This window comes from Leucopleurus acutus (genome assembly GCF_964270905.1).
Source record: "Leucopleurus acutus genome assembly, chromosome: 4".
Lineage (NCBI taxonomy): Eukaryota > Metazoa > Chordata > Mammalia > Artiodactyla > Delphinidae > Leucopleurus > Leucopleurus acutus.
In genome coordinates, this window is record NC_139146.1 from 150,115,810 (window position 1) to 150,129,215 (window position 13,406).

Consider the following 13,406-nt stretch of genomic DNA (forward strand, 5'->3'; position numbering starts at 1 on the left):
CCACTGATCAGCTGTGAGACCTTGGGCAAATCACTTACCCTATCTATACCTGTTTTCATCTGTCAAATGCACAGTTCGTGGGCGTTTTGAGAGGTTTAAGTGAATTAGTATGTGTAAAAATAAAAATACTTGGCACATATATGCAAATACCCTGCCTATTTTAACCACTGTATGTGTGTTAACTATTATTAAGATTTTTAGGAGGAGCAGGTAGTCATGATTTGTAATACCTTTAAATGGAATAGGTTATTGGAATGAGATCAGATGTAAGATTTTTTTTTTTTTTTTTTTTTTGCGGTACGCAGGCCTCTCACTGTTGTGGCCTCTCCCGTTGCAGAGCACAGGCTCCGGACGCACAGGCTCAGCGGCCATGGCTCATGGGCCCAGCCGCTCCGCGGCATGTGGGATCTTCCCGGACCGGGGCACGAACCCGTGTCCCCTGCATCGGCAGGCGGACTCTCCACCACTGCGCCACCAGGGAAGCCCCAGATGTAAGATTTTTAAACTGTGTACATCGACAGGATAATCTGCACACGTCTGAAGGGCTGGATTAGATATCTGAATTGTCTTTTTCTAATTTTTCTCCCAGGATATATAAAGTTGGTTACTTAATAAGAAAATTAAAAAGGAAATTCTATATTAAAAAAAAATTTACAGGGTATTCAAAAGGTGTTTGAATGAAAAAAAATTACAGTTGAAGGTTGAATACTGGAACAGAAATTAGGGGTTGCAGAGCTCTGAGTCCACTTTAAATATTTAATATTGTTTTGAGATTACTTAACCTCTTCATCTACATTTCTCAGTTGTGAAATGGAGATTGCACTATTAATTTATCTCACACCTCCATTGTAAGAATCATGTGTAAAGTGAGATTAAAGTTAAATGTTCCTATTTATTATTGGTTGTATTAAGGTGTCAACTCCTATTTACCAAGTATTGCTTTTTTAAAAAAATAAGTTTATTTATTTATTTTTGGCTATGTTGGGTCTTTGTTGCTGCGTGTGGGCTTTCTCTAGTTGCGGCAATGGGGGCTACTCTTTCTTGTGGTGCGCGGGCTTCTCATTGCAGTGGCTTCTCTTGTTGTGGAGCACGGGCTTTAGGCATGCAGGGCTCAGGAGTTGCAGCACGCAGACTCAGTAGTTGTGGCGCACGGGCTTAGCTGCTCCGTGGCATGTGGGATCTTCCTGGACCAGGGCTCGAACCGGTGTCCCCTGCATTGGCAGGTGGATTCTTAACCACTGTGCCACCAGGGAAGCCCCCAAGTATTACTTTTAATATAAATACGGTTGAATAATTTTTTGTAGTGTTAACGTAACGAATCCATAGGTTTGTAGACACTTGGTGGGAGGAAATGTATCTCTTTTAAATTGTATGTGTTTCAAATGAATTGATATTGTTGATTTGTGGGTTCTAAGCACACATTTTAATAATTCAGATGGCAGCTATCTCTATAAAATACAAAGCACACAGGTTATAACGTTGCAAAAACAGATTTCTTATTTCTGCTCTTAAAAACTGTTTTTTTCCCTTTAAACACATAACCCACTTAAGCTGTCAGATTGTCAGTGTAGCGGAGGGAAGTTCACATATTCTAAAAAAACCCCAAGATTTCCACAGGATTCACTACGGTTTACTCGGCGCCTGCGGGAGTGATTTAATAGGAACTTAGGAAGTTATAGGAATAGATTCTGCTGGAGCGCAGCCATGTTGAAATGAACCACGTGACCTATAGGGCTCTTCCGGTCATAGCGCCAACGTGCCACATGGTGGCAGCGTTTCTGAGAAGGAGTTCAGACCACAGCCTGGTTCCGTCAGTGATTCCGGCAGGATGGAACGTTCACGCGTTTAATGACTGAGCCATAAAACAACTGTGAGGTCCTCCATTTCTTGGAACGTCAGGTGAGGAAATATTTCCCAACAATGACCCGCTACACATTAACAGGGAACACAGAGGCCAAGGGAAGCAAAGCATTCTTTTCTGCTTCGTTGTCTTCAGCAAACCCAGGTGAACGCCATGGGCTCCTTCCCCGTTTCCCGCGCTGGCTCAAGAGGTTGCCGATTCCGAGGCTTACGCAGAGTAAAGGCCTGTGAATTCATGGTCAAAGAACGTGTCTGGGATGCTTCAGAGATGAGAGGATAAAATGGTTTGTGAGAGAGGCGGTTCTGTAAAGTATGAGATGGATAGTGCGTCATTCTGAGTTTTGAAGAGGCTCGTGCTTCTTGCTTTTCGTCGTTAAACGTGCTGCTGGCATTTTTTTCTGAGTAAGATTTTCCAGCTGTCAGAATTAATGTGTTAAATGATTTGAATCAGAGAGACTTGATCTGTAGCATTTCCACATTATTTCCATTCTCGATTAGGTTAATCCTGGGTTGTTAAAATCAAAAGGTCACCATGATCAAATTCCTTCTAAATCTTGTATGTGGAAAGGAAAAAGTTTAGTTGTTAAACTGGAATGAAGAGTGGGTTGTGATCATAAAATATAGGCACTATAAGAGGATATGTGGAAACACAAAGAACATATTTTTTTCTCGAATTACATGAAAATTCTCATATAATAGGAAAATTTGTGTCCAACTGTTTTGGTGGACTTTATTATACTGACTTCTAGTTTATTTGGATATTTCTATTTTATTAAGTATAATAAACTATTTCGACTCTTGAAGCTCTATAAATAATTATTTTTTCCCTCGAGTCAAGGTTCAGATAAAAAGCTGATCTTGGTACCATCGCCAATCTGTCATAGAGAAGTTGGGAATGATATCTAATAAGAAGCGTACCACTCATCATTTCATCATATATAGACTAGGGAAGCAGGGAATTATTTATTAGCGGGAGGGAAACAAGGGTTGAAGGTAAGAAGGTGTTTTTTTTTTAAGTTCAGACATGAAGGTAGAACATTTCAGAAACGCAAAACAGACACGCCGTAAAACTTTTTATCCCATTGCTCAATAAATTAGTCAACAAAATTTAAAAAATGGTCTTAAAAATGGTCTTATTATCAGAAACATTAACATCACTTAAAACAAAAGAAAAACGTTTCATTTTAGACCCATAGAATTGTTATAGACTAAATAAATCTTCAATAGATTGTTAATGATTAACCACTCAACTCTGCATCCATAGCAACTGATTCTGAGCATAGAGTTCTTGCTTATCAATATAATGCATGGGCACGATGCTTGAGTCCATATATCATATATTGATAGCTATTATTTGCCAGTACTCAAGAATCTAGCAGTATTTCTTTGTTAAATTATCATCACTAACTTTGAGGCCATCCTAACATTCTTTAAATGATAGATTCTTTAAAGTGGACTTAAATTATTAATTTTTTTCTTAAAATGGCACCCTTCTTACCCTCCTGGAACCCATTTATTCATGAAGATCAACTAAGAAATTTAGAACTTGTGCAGCCAATGGAGTGAAGGGGGCGTGGTTTAACAGTAAATTCAGTGGGATGTGGACAGAGAAGGCATAGGGTGGAGACCCTGTGTCTACACTGGTGTTGAAGGGATGAGTGTTTTGGGATTGGCATCAAACAAGAAGTGTTTCTTCCCATCCGACAGCAGTCAAAGCAGCATGGGACTCCTGTGTTTTGCTATATTTTAAATCATGGATAAAAAAATTAATGTACTTTTGATAATAATATTAATAAAAATAAAACCTTTTTTTTTTTAAAAAGGAGGGAAATCACTCCCAACGTATGACTCTAATAAGTCAATCTTTGATGTTCTGAGAATTTTATATTCTTACCTCCCCACAATGGGTTTTCTAGAAGCATTTTCTCAATATGGGTCCCATGAATTTCTTTCAGATTCTGTTACACCAAGAATAGGAGATCAAGGACAAAGTAACTGAAAAGGTTGGCTTGTTTCTTTCCTGCAAAATGCCGCCTGTGGTTTTAGCAGTCAGTTTCGTTGCCAAACAGATCAGGAACACCAGGCTTCTCCATAATCTGGAGGTGTTTTTAGACTTCTCTTTCCCACACTCACTTGTCTTCATTTCCAAGCATCTGTGGATGAGATTGGTTTAAACAACCTATTAATTTCACTTTGTTCGTGATGAAATTATTCAAGAATCAGAGTTGGTGACCAATTTCTCTCCTCTTTTTACCCATTTCATGCTTAACAAATTTCTACTGCTTGTTTTTTTCCATAAGAAATACTTCCTTGTAATTTGCCTTTTCTATTGTAACGAAGAGCAAGCCCAGAACTTCTGCCTTTGCTCATTAAAAGGAGAGCTATTCAAAATAATAACAAGAATGGGAATTATGTATGTTTTCATGGAACACCTATAATGTACTAGATTTGAAAGTATATATTATGTCTAATATGCTTAACAATCTATGAATTCAGTATTTTGATCTTAATTTTTCAGTTAATTATAATAGAAGCCATCTACTTGCAGTCACTTCTATATACATGATTATATTCAATCTTTGCAAGCACAGGAAACTCTGCTCAGTATTATGTAACAATCTAAAGGGGAAAAGAATTTCAAGAACAATAGATATATGTATACATATAACTGAATCACTTTGCTGTACACCTGAAAGTAACACAACATTGTTAAATGTACTCCAATATAAAATAAAAATAAAAACAAAACCAAACAAACAAACAGAAGAGACTGAATAATCTTGTCTCTAGTAGGTTCAAATCTAATAAAAATGTAAAGCTTTATTTTTCCACATATGCTACCCAGCTAGTGTCGTGGTATGGTCATGACACAATGTGAGAGAATGTTAATACATCTCTCCTAGTCTCACCCTGTTATGAATCAGCAATTCAAAATACATGATTGCTGATTGTGGGTTAATATAGTTAGCTTCATATTTAATACCTATAATGACCTTAAATAATAGTTGTCTTGATTAGCTAAATTTTGAGTGAATCGCTCATCATATTTTAACAGGTCCAAAAATCTAGACAAAGGCGTATTTCATGGTTAGCCTTATGTCTTACTATATTTGGTACTTATAGTATCTACCATAATAATTGTGGTAGGTACTGCTGGCTGTGCACAGAAGATTCATATTCTTCAGAGTAGTTGCTGGGAAGCAGCTGCCCAGATGAAACTACATTTCCCAGCCTTTCTTGCACCTGGGTGTGGCCATGTGACTAGCTCTTGCCAATGGAATGTGGAATAAAGTGATATGTTTCACATCTAGGCTGAAGTGCCTAAATACTAAGTGTGTCTCCTCCATAGTCTTCTTCTTCACCATTTGGCTGAATGGAGAGGACTCTGAAGCATTTTTGGAGGGCAGAAATTCAAGGAGCAGATAGCTTGAACTATGTGTTGACTGGGAACCCTGGTATTGGATAGTGTATGAACCAGAAACATGCTTCTGTTGCCTTATATCACTGTTATCTGTTACAATAGCAGGTGTTACCTTAATGTAAACTTGTGCACATAATAATGTTCAATCCATAGTTTTTGAATGTTAGTATCTGTGTGCCAGATCACTAGACACATGAGACTGGCTTTAAATTGTGGTGTCATAACACACACACACACACACACACATATGATTTCTATCTTATAATTCCTATCTATATAAATTTCTATTCATTTTTGATTCCCCATTTCTAAAGCACTGAATTAGTCCTTGTGAAATTCTCATGTATTAAAATCGGAGTTGATTATTTTATACAATAAGTACATCACTCAATTCTAAAAGGTGACGGTGTGTAGTACCAGTAGATATCTTAAGTGATTAGGTTACCAGGTTTCTCTTGATCGTCCGTTTTTGTTTTTCCCACTTTTACCAGAAGAGAATTAGTCTTGATACAGGTTTTAGTGGATAGAGTCCAGTGTTGGAAACCAGGGAAACTGAGTTCTTTCTTGATTATACTGCCAGCTCCATTAAATGTTGTTACGTTAGTTTGCCTGTGAGGAGAGAGAGGCTACAGTTACCTCTCAATAAATAATAAATTGATCTTGCAGCTTCTGATTGTTCACACGGCATCATTTGCTTTTACTTCGTAATTAGACCCCCTGTCTTTTGGGTACCTTTTGTTTTCTGGCCTTATGTTCACCAAGGGGCAGACAGGCAAGTAGAGATGCAGTTCAGAGCAATTTACCTAGTTATATTTGAGAACTTGAAGTCGTGTTCTCTGAAAGTTTTGGATGACTTCTGTTCTCTGCTAGGAATGTGTTTACAGATTAATTTTAGTCTTAGTTGCCTTTTACCAGATCAACTATTGTGTAAGTGGTGAATTCTAGGAAACTTGAAGAGTTTTAAAACATTTCACCATGGTTCCCGCCATGGAGGTGACCATAATTAGAGGAGACGGGAGGTTAAGTTAGAAACTGTGTATGTTTGGGAGTTGGAATTTTGACACTTGCTTGTATAGCTCACTGATATTCCCCAAACCGTAGTGGTCTTTTGGTCTGTGGATCGTAGCTTGGCCAGGGGTGAGCCAGAGTTCTTAGTGAGGCAGTGAAAGAAGTCGTGTATGGCATCTCAGCAGAGCTGGAACACCCACTCGTCTCGGTTGGGAGGAAGCGGAGGCTGGGAGCAGGAAGGTGGCCTTTTCCCGCTTTTAGACAGTGCCAGAGCGTCTCAGGCTGGGGTTTCACTTTACTTTGTTTATGTGGAGTTGGTTCAGACACAAGTGAAATTGTGGTGTCTTAACCTCTAGAAAGATTTCAAACATACATCTTGCTTCATCAAGCTTGTTCACTTAAGAATCCAGTTTATATTTTAGAGATGATGGCATTCTGAATTTAGAAAGATGAAAGTGACACACTTTCATTTAAATCTCATAATCTTTGAAAGTTTGGGGATGTAAATTAATAAAAACATTTAACTTCTTTTTAAGAAGAAGGATAAGAATCATATACACAGGAAGTCTATTTTCCTTATATATATATATATATATATATTTTTTTTTTTTTTTTCCGGTACGCGGGCCTTTCACTGCTGTGCCCTCTCCCGTTGCGGAGCGCAGGCTCCAGACGCACAGGCTCAGCGGCCATGGCTCACGGGCCCAGCCGCTCCGCGGCACATGGGATCTTCCCGGACCGGGGCACGAACCCGTGTCTCCTGCATTGGCAGGCGGACTCTCAACCACTGCACCACCAGGGAAGCCCCTAAAATATATTTTACCTTCATAGTAGTTTCATAAAATTGACCAACTCATTTAATTCTTGTGGTCCTGTCTTCTATCCTGAGTGTCAACCATGTGAGCTGGAGAACTAGGACCGGGAAATAAAATCAGTTCAATTTTATTCTGCTGTACCAGCTATGTGTGAACACACGGCTATCTGTGTGTAGCTCTTTCTCTCACACGAAGGACTGGAGTTTTTTTTTTTTTAAACGAAAATCCATGAAACATAAAAATACACAATACATATTTGAACGATCTGGGAAAAGAATGCTACGAAATTAATAAAACTTATAAGTGTTTGAGTAACTTTAGCACAAAAATAGAAAATGTCTAGTTATATGGACTAGACATGGACTTATAAATATTAAATTTAGTTGCCTTGAAGCAACATAATTTTAGTATCAAATGCTTAAAAACACTAATTTCAGTCAATAGAGTTTAAAAATACGGATTGTAGGTACTTGTTTGGCTAATAAAAAAGTATCTTTGAAAAAAAAAAAAAAAGAGGATATTTTGGGCTTCCCTGGTGGCGCAGTGGTTGGGAGTCCGCCTGCCGATGCAGGGGACACGGGTTCGTGCCCCAGTCCGGGCAGATCCCACATGCCGCGAAGCGGCTGGGCCTGCGAGCCATGGCCGCTGAGCCTGTGCGTCCGGAGCCTGTGCTCCGCGATGGGAGAGGCCACAGCGGTGAGAGGCCCGCGTACCGCAAAAAAAAAAAAAAAAAAAAAAAAAAAAAGTATCTTTGAAGGAAAAAACATGTAGTAGGAATCCCAAAAGATAAATAGGAGACCTCTATTAAAGGTAGCATTTCCCAATCTAGTACTATCGTTCTAGTCCTAGAATCTCCCAAACAGCTGGAAGAGGAATGGTAAGAAGACAGGGCATTGAGAAAAAGAGGGGCAGTTCTTAACTTGTGGTTCTCTTTTAGTTCTAAGATGACTCAGGTTCTAGATGGGCAGAAAATCAGTAAAAATGGCAGCAGTTTTGGTTCAAATAAAAAAAGATATCTTCTGTGGTAAATATATATATACCACATATATACATTGTGTGTGTGTGTGTGTGTGTGTGTGTGTGTGTATATATATATATATATATATAAAATGCGATATTACTCAGCCATAAGAAAGCGTGAAATAATGCCATTTGCAGCAACATGGATGGACCTAGAGAGTATCATACTAAGTGAGGTATTTGTCAAAGACAAATATCATGTGATGTCACTTATATGTGGAATCTAAAAAAATGATACAAATGAACTTACTTACAAAACAGAAACAGACTCACAGACATAGGAAACAAAGTTATGGTCACCAAAGGGGAAGAGAGGGGAGGGATAAATTAGGAATTTGGGATTAACAGATACACATGACTATATAAAAATAGATAAACAACAAGGACCTACTGTATAGCACAGGGAGCTATATTCAATATCTTGTAATAACCTGTAAAAGAAAAGAATCTGAAAAAGAATATATAAATATAACTGACCCACTTTGCTGTACACCAGAAACTACATAGCATTGTAAATTAACTATACTTGGATAAAAAGATAAAAATAAACAAATAAAGATATCTTCAATGATAGTCAAATCAGTGTATTCAGAAAGCAGCATGGGAATTGGCATGCACTAGGAGATTTTTTTTCTTGGTATCTAAGTTTTTTAGTCAGGTGCCAAATTGAAAGACTTCAGCTGTACTCCTCCTTTGAGTTACCCTTCTAGATCAGGGGTCAACAAGCTCTTGGGTCAAATCCACTACTTACTTTTGTAAATAAAATCCTATTGGAACATGGCCACGCCCATTTATTTATGTAGTGTCTGTGGCTGCTTTAGTGCTACGACAGTAGAGTTGAGTATCTGGGAAAGAGACCATCTGGTTTGCAAAGCTTAAAATATTTACCATCTGGCCCTTTACAGAAAAGGGCTCACTCCTGTTCCAGATGAAAGCTCTTTCCTTTTTTAACCTATTCTTTAACTCAAGCATGTAAGTCAGTCTCTCACCCTAGTTCCAACACTGTCATTTCTGGCTACATCAAGCCATTTTGTGGTCTGATGAACGGTATTCCACGTGTGGTGTCAGATACAGGGACCTGGCTTTGAACCATGCAGTACAATGCTTTCTAGTTTGTTTTCACTCATCCTGATAACGCCTTGCTTTACAGTCAGCATAGGACACTGAATCAATGGTATTAAGGTTGTGTTTAATGATCTTTGGAACTCTGCTTATGAGCAATAGCTCATTAGACACAATCTTGTGAAAGTACTTGGAATTTCTGCCATGTGCTCATCTGATACCTGTCACTTTTCCTGCCCTTTCCATATAGTCCCTTGTGAGATAATTATGTAATGATACCTGTTGTTCTCATCTTCTGCTAACTCAAAATCTTAGTATCTTTTGTAAATCTTGGAATTTTAGTATGAATAATGATCGTACTACCTTTATTAATGTCTTTTAAACATTTAAAGTGCTTTCAGATTGCTGATAGGAATTGATGCTTGTAATGGTGTTTGCCTCTGGGAAGGGGATCTGATTGGCTAGAGACAAGGATGGGAAGGAGACTTAAATTTTCACAGAAATAAATTTTATAGCTTTTAAATTTTGTATCATGTGTGCCTTAGTTACCGATTACTGTGTAGCACTATTACCACAAATTTAGAAACTTAAAATAACACACATTTATTATCTCAGAGTTTCTGTAGGTCAGGTAACCAGGCATGGCTTTGCTGGGTCCCTTGTGTGAAGATTCTTCACAGAGCTGTAACTGATGTGTTGGCCAAGGCTGGAGTCTCATCTGAAGACTGGATTGTGGAAGGATCTACTTCCAGGCTTACATGATTGTTGGTAGGATTCAGCTCCTTGAGGACTGTTGGACAGAGAGCCTCAGTTCCTAGTTGTTTATTGGCTGGAGGCCTTTTTTCCTCTCCAACATGACAGCTTGCTTCATCAAAACATGCCAACTGAGAAGGCAGTGGGAGGAGTCTGCTAGTAAAATGCAAGTCAAAATTTTACGTCCTACTCTTCTGTGGGACATCCAATTACCTTTGCCTTCTCCTGTTTGTTAATACAAGTTGTTAGACCATCCCACACTCAAGGGTAGGGAATTACTCGAGGGCCCGAGTACCAGAAATTGGGGATCATAGAGAGGCTGTTTTAGAGTCTGCTTGTCACCACTGTGTGTATTATCTATATTTAGTAAAATTAAATAAATAATTTTAGACATTCAAGACGTAAATGAAAGTCTCAGTATAATGTGTGAAATATGATTTCATTTTTCTAAATAAAAAATGACATGTCCATAAATACATGTATGTCTATAAATGCATAGAAAATGGTGGGCATGATACAGATCAATGATTAGTGTCTTTGTTCAAGGTGCTATAACAGAATACCATAGACTGGGTGGCATATAAACAACAAACATTTATTTCTCATAGTTCTGGAGGCTGGGAAGTCCAAGACCAGGCAGCTGCACATTAGATGTCTGGTGAGAGCCCACTTCCTTGTTCATAGATGGCCATCTTTGTGCTGTGTCTTTGCATAGCAGAAGGGACGAGGGAGCTTTCTCGGGTCTCCAGTACCATTCGCAAGTGATCCACCCTTATGACCTAAGCACCTCCCAAAGACCCTATCTCCTAATACCTACATACTGGGGATTAAGTTTCAACATACGAATTTTGAGAGGGCAAAAATATTCATACTATAGTAGTGATTACTTCTATGGAAGGGAGTGAGAGAGGAATGGGCATAAAGGAGCTTTCATAGTTTAATCTAGGTCTTTGTTTTCTTCCAAGAAAAAGGAGCTAGGATCATTTTATAAAGTTATAGAGGATAAATGGCTTTCCAATGGCGTATGTTCACTTAATCATAGGATCAGGACTCAAAACATAGTTTTCCTGAATGTCACAGTTTTTTTTTTCCTATTTATTTATTGGATGGTTTATTTATTTCTAAAGTAAATTGTTTAAAATAAACACTAAACTAAATAAGTTCAGAAAACGTATTAAAATTATTTATAAGAATGATAGATATTAGTTTGTCTGTTGATTCCTGGCTAATCTTATTGGGTGGCCATCTCTACTCAGTACGTCTGGTAATTAAGCCATTTTTAAACCCATGATAAAACAGAAATCTGTATTTAATCCTGTGATGGGGTTACCTGATTTAGCAAAGGAAAATATAGGAAGTCCAGTTAAATTTGAATTTAGTGTTTTGGGGTCATTTTTAACATACCTTAAGGTTTTTTAAATTATAAGCTATAATGAATGCTTAAGGCTAGAATATTTTTCTGAAAATTGAGAAATTAAAAAAAGTTTTAACGAGTCCAAACCTTGCATTATTTTCTTTGAGTCTTCCTCATCGTTTCTACTCTTCTGAAAGAGTCGCTGAAATCTCTCCGCGGAAGTATAAAGAAGTAATGTAATTTTGGAGAATGTGATTTACTGGCCTAAGTTAGCCAGATTTGACTTCATGACTATATTCCAGGAAAACAGAAAAGCAAAGCTCAATAAGGAACTAGCCTGCAGCTAAATTTCAATAAACGTCCCGGAGACGGAGCTTTGTGTCAAGATCCTTTGTACATTGATTTAGTAGATTTTTTTTTTTTTTTTTTTGCTGTTTTAAACACATTATTCCTTGAAGTTTATCTCGATGATATAACATAATTGGATGGCCGACCAATTACTGCATGAGTTCTAACGTTCCACTCTTTTAGATTGAATAACAGCTCTCTGGTGGGGAAAAGAGGAGGAGCGAACGGGAGTGTGCCATCCTTGTCCTGATTGCTGTCAGCTCCAGTCCTCTCATCCGCTGGGCTCAGCTCTGGATCAGAGGGAGTGGCCCCGTAGGCTGCGCTCCCAGGCCTCCACTCCACCCGCCTTCGGCTCATTTCAGTCAATAGATGGTGCTGACAGGAGATGGGCAGGCAGGAAGAAGGGCGCAGCCTGGGATTTCTCCTTCTCTCTCTCTGCGTCAGGCAGCATCTCTGACAGTGCGTGTGCCCTCCTTCTGGCCTCAGCCTTCCCCTGGTGGCCCCAGGCCCTGGGCTCTCGTACCATTCCCACTCTCTTCTCTGGTTTTGGGAGGGCAGTGGCCCCGATGGTGTTGTCTCATGGAGCCTATATGGCATCTCAGATCTTCCATCTTCCATGGTATCAATTCCCTGTGTTGAAATCTTCCTGTTATGTGTACTGGTTTCTGGTTTTCTGGATAGACCTTGCTCGATACAGGGAACATGGAAAGTTTTAGGAGAATATCAGAAAATCAAAGATCCGTGTTTCTTTCTCCTTGACATCGTCTTCAGGGTGTTTCAAATAAACAAAGGAGCAACTGTTCCTTTAGCACTAACGCTTTCTCTGTTTCAAAGATCAGAGGCTGCTCAGGGTCTTCCAGAGCAGACGATTCCTAAGAATGTTTGGCTAGTAGAGCATGAACCTGCCCTTTGCCTCAAACCAAGTTTTCTGTTATTTTCTCCAGGAACACAGACAATTTCCTTTTTTTTTTTTTTTTTTTTTTTTTTAGTGGAGGGGAGAGGCCATCATTTCTAGGTCAATAATTCTTAAAATGAATCTGTATAGGAAAAGAGAATAAAGAAAGGCAGAATGAAATAGGGAAAAAAAGGAGTTTAGAGATAAGGGGAAGATGGGAAGGAAAGAAGATGACATGGAATCAGATAATGTAACTGTCCTCTTGGACATAAAGGCAATAGCTTTGATTAAAGGGGGATTAAAAATCTATTTTCTCAGAAATGTTACTCATAAGGCTGTAGTTCGTTAACACATTTCAGATATTTGCATGAAATCGTAAGCTATAGGCATATAGGAAACGATGTTTGCGATAGCCATTGTAAATACCAATAATCACCACCTCTCAGTGAACTCTTTGTTTGCCAGCAAAGGGAAGGAAAAATCTGTCATAGTGAAAGCAGTGAGCTTGACAGATAGGCAGCAGTGGCACAAACCTGATGGAGGTGAGGGGCCAGCATATCGCCTTGGTTTGTGTAGGTGTAAAACTCCCTACTCCAGAAAATTTACCTTTCATCTTGTGAGCTAAGGGCTTTATTAGCTGACCTGCTAGGCAAGTCAAACCTAGAACTAGAATTTATGGAAGTCACAGATGGGCTCACTGCTTTCTGGAATCAAATATAAGCACCTTTCTTAAATGTCCCAAGGCGTTATTGCTGTACAGTGTACCGTTATCCTTAAGAACAAGGGTTTTGCCGTTAGCCTGCTTTGATCACTTCCTAGCTGAGGCATCTTGAACAAGCTAGTTAACCTCTCCGGGCTTCCTTTGTAAAA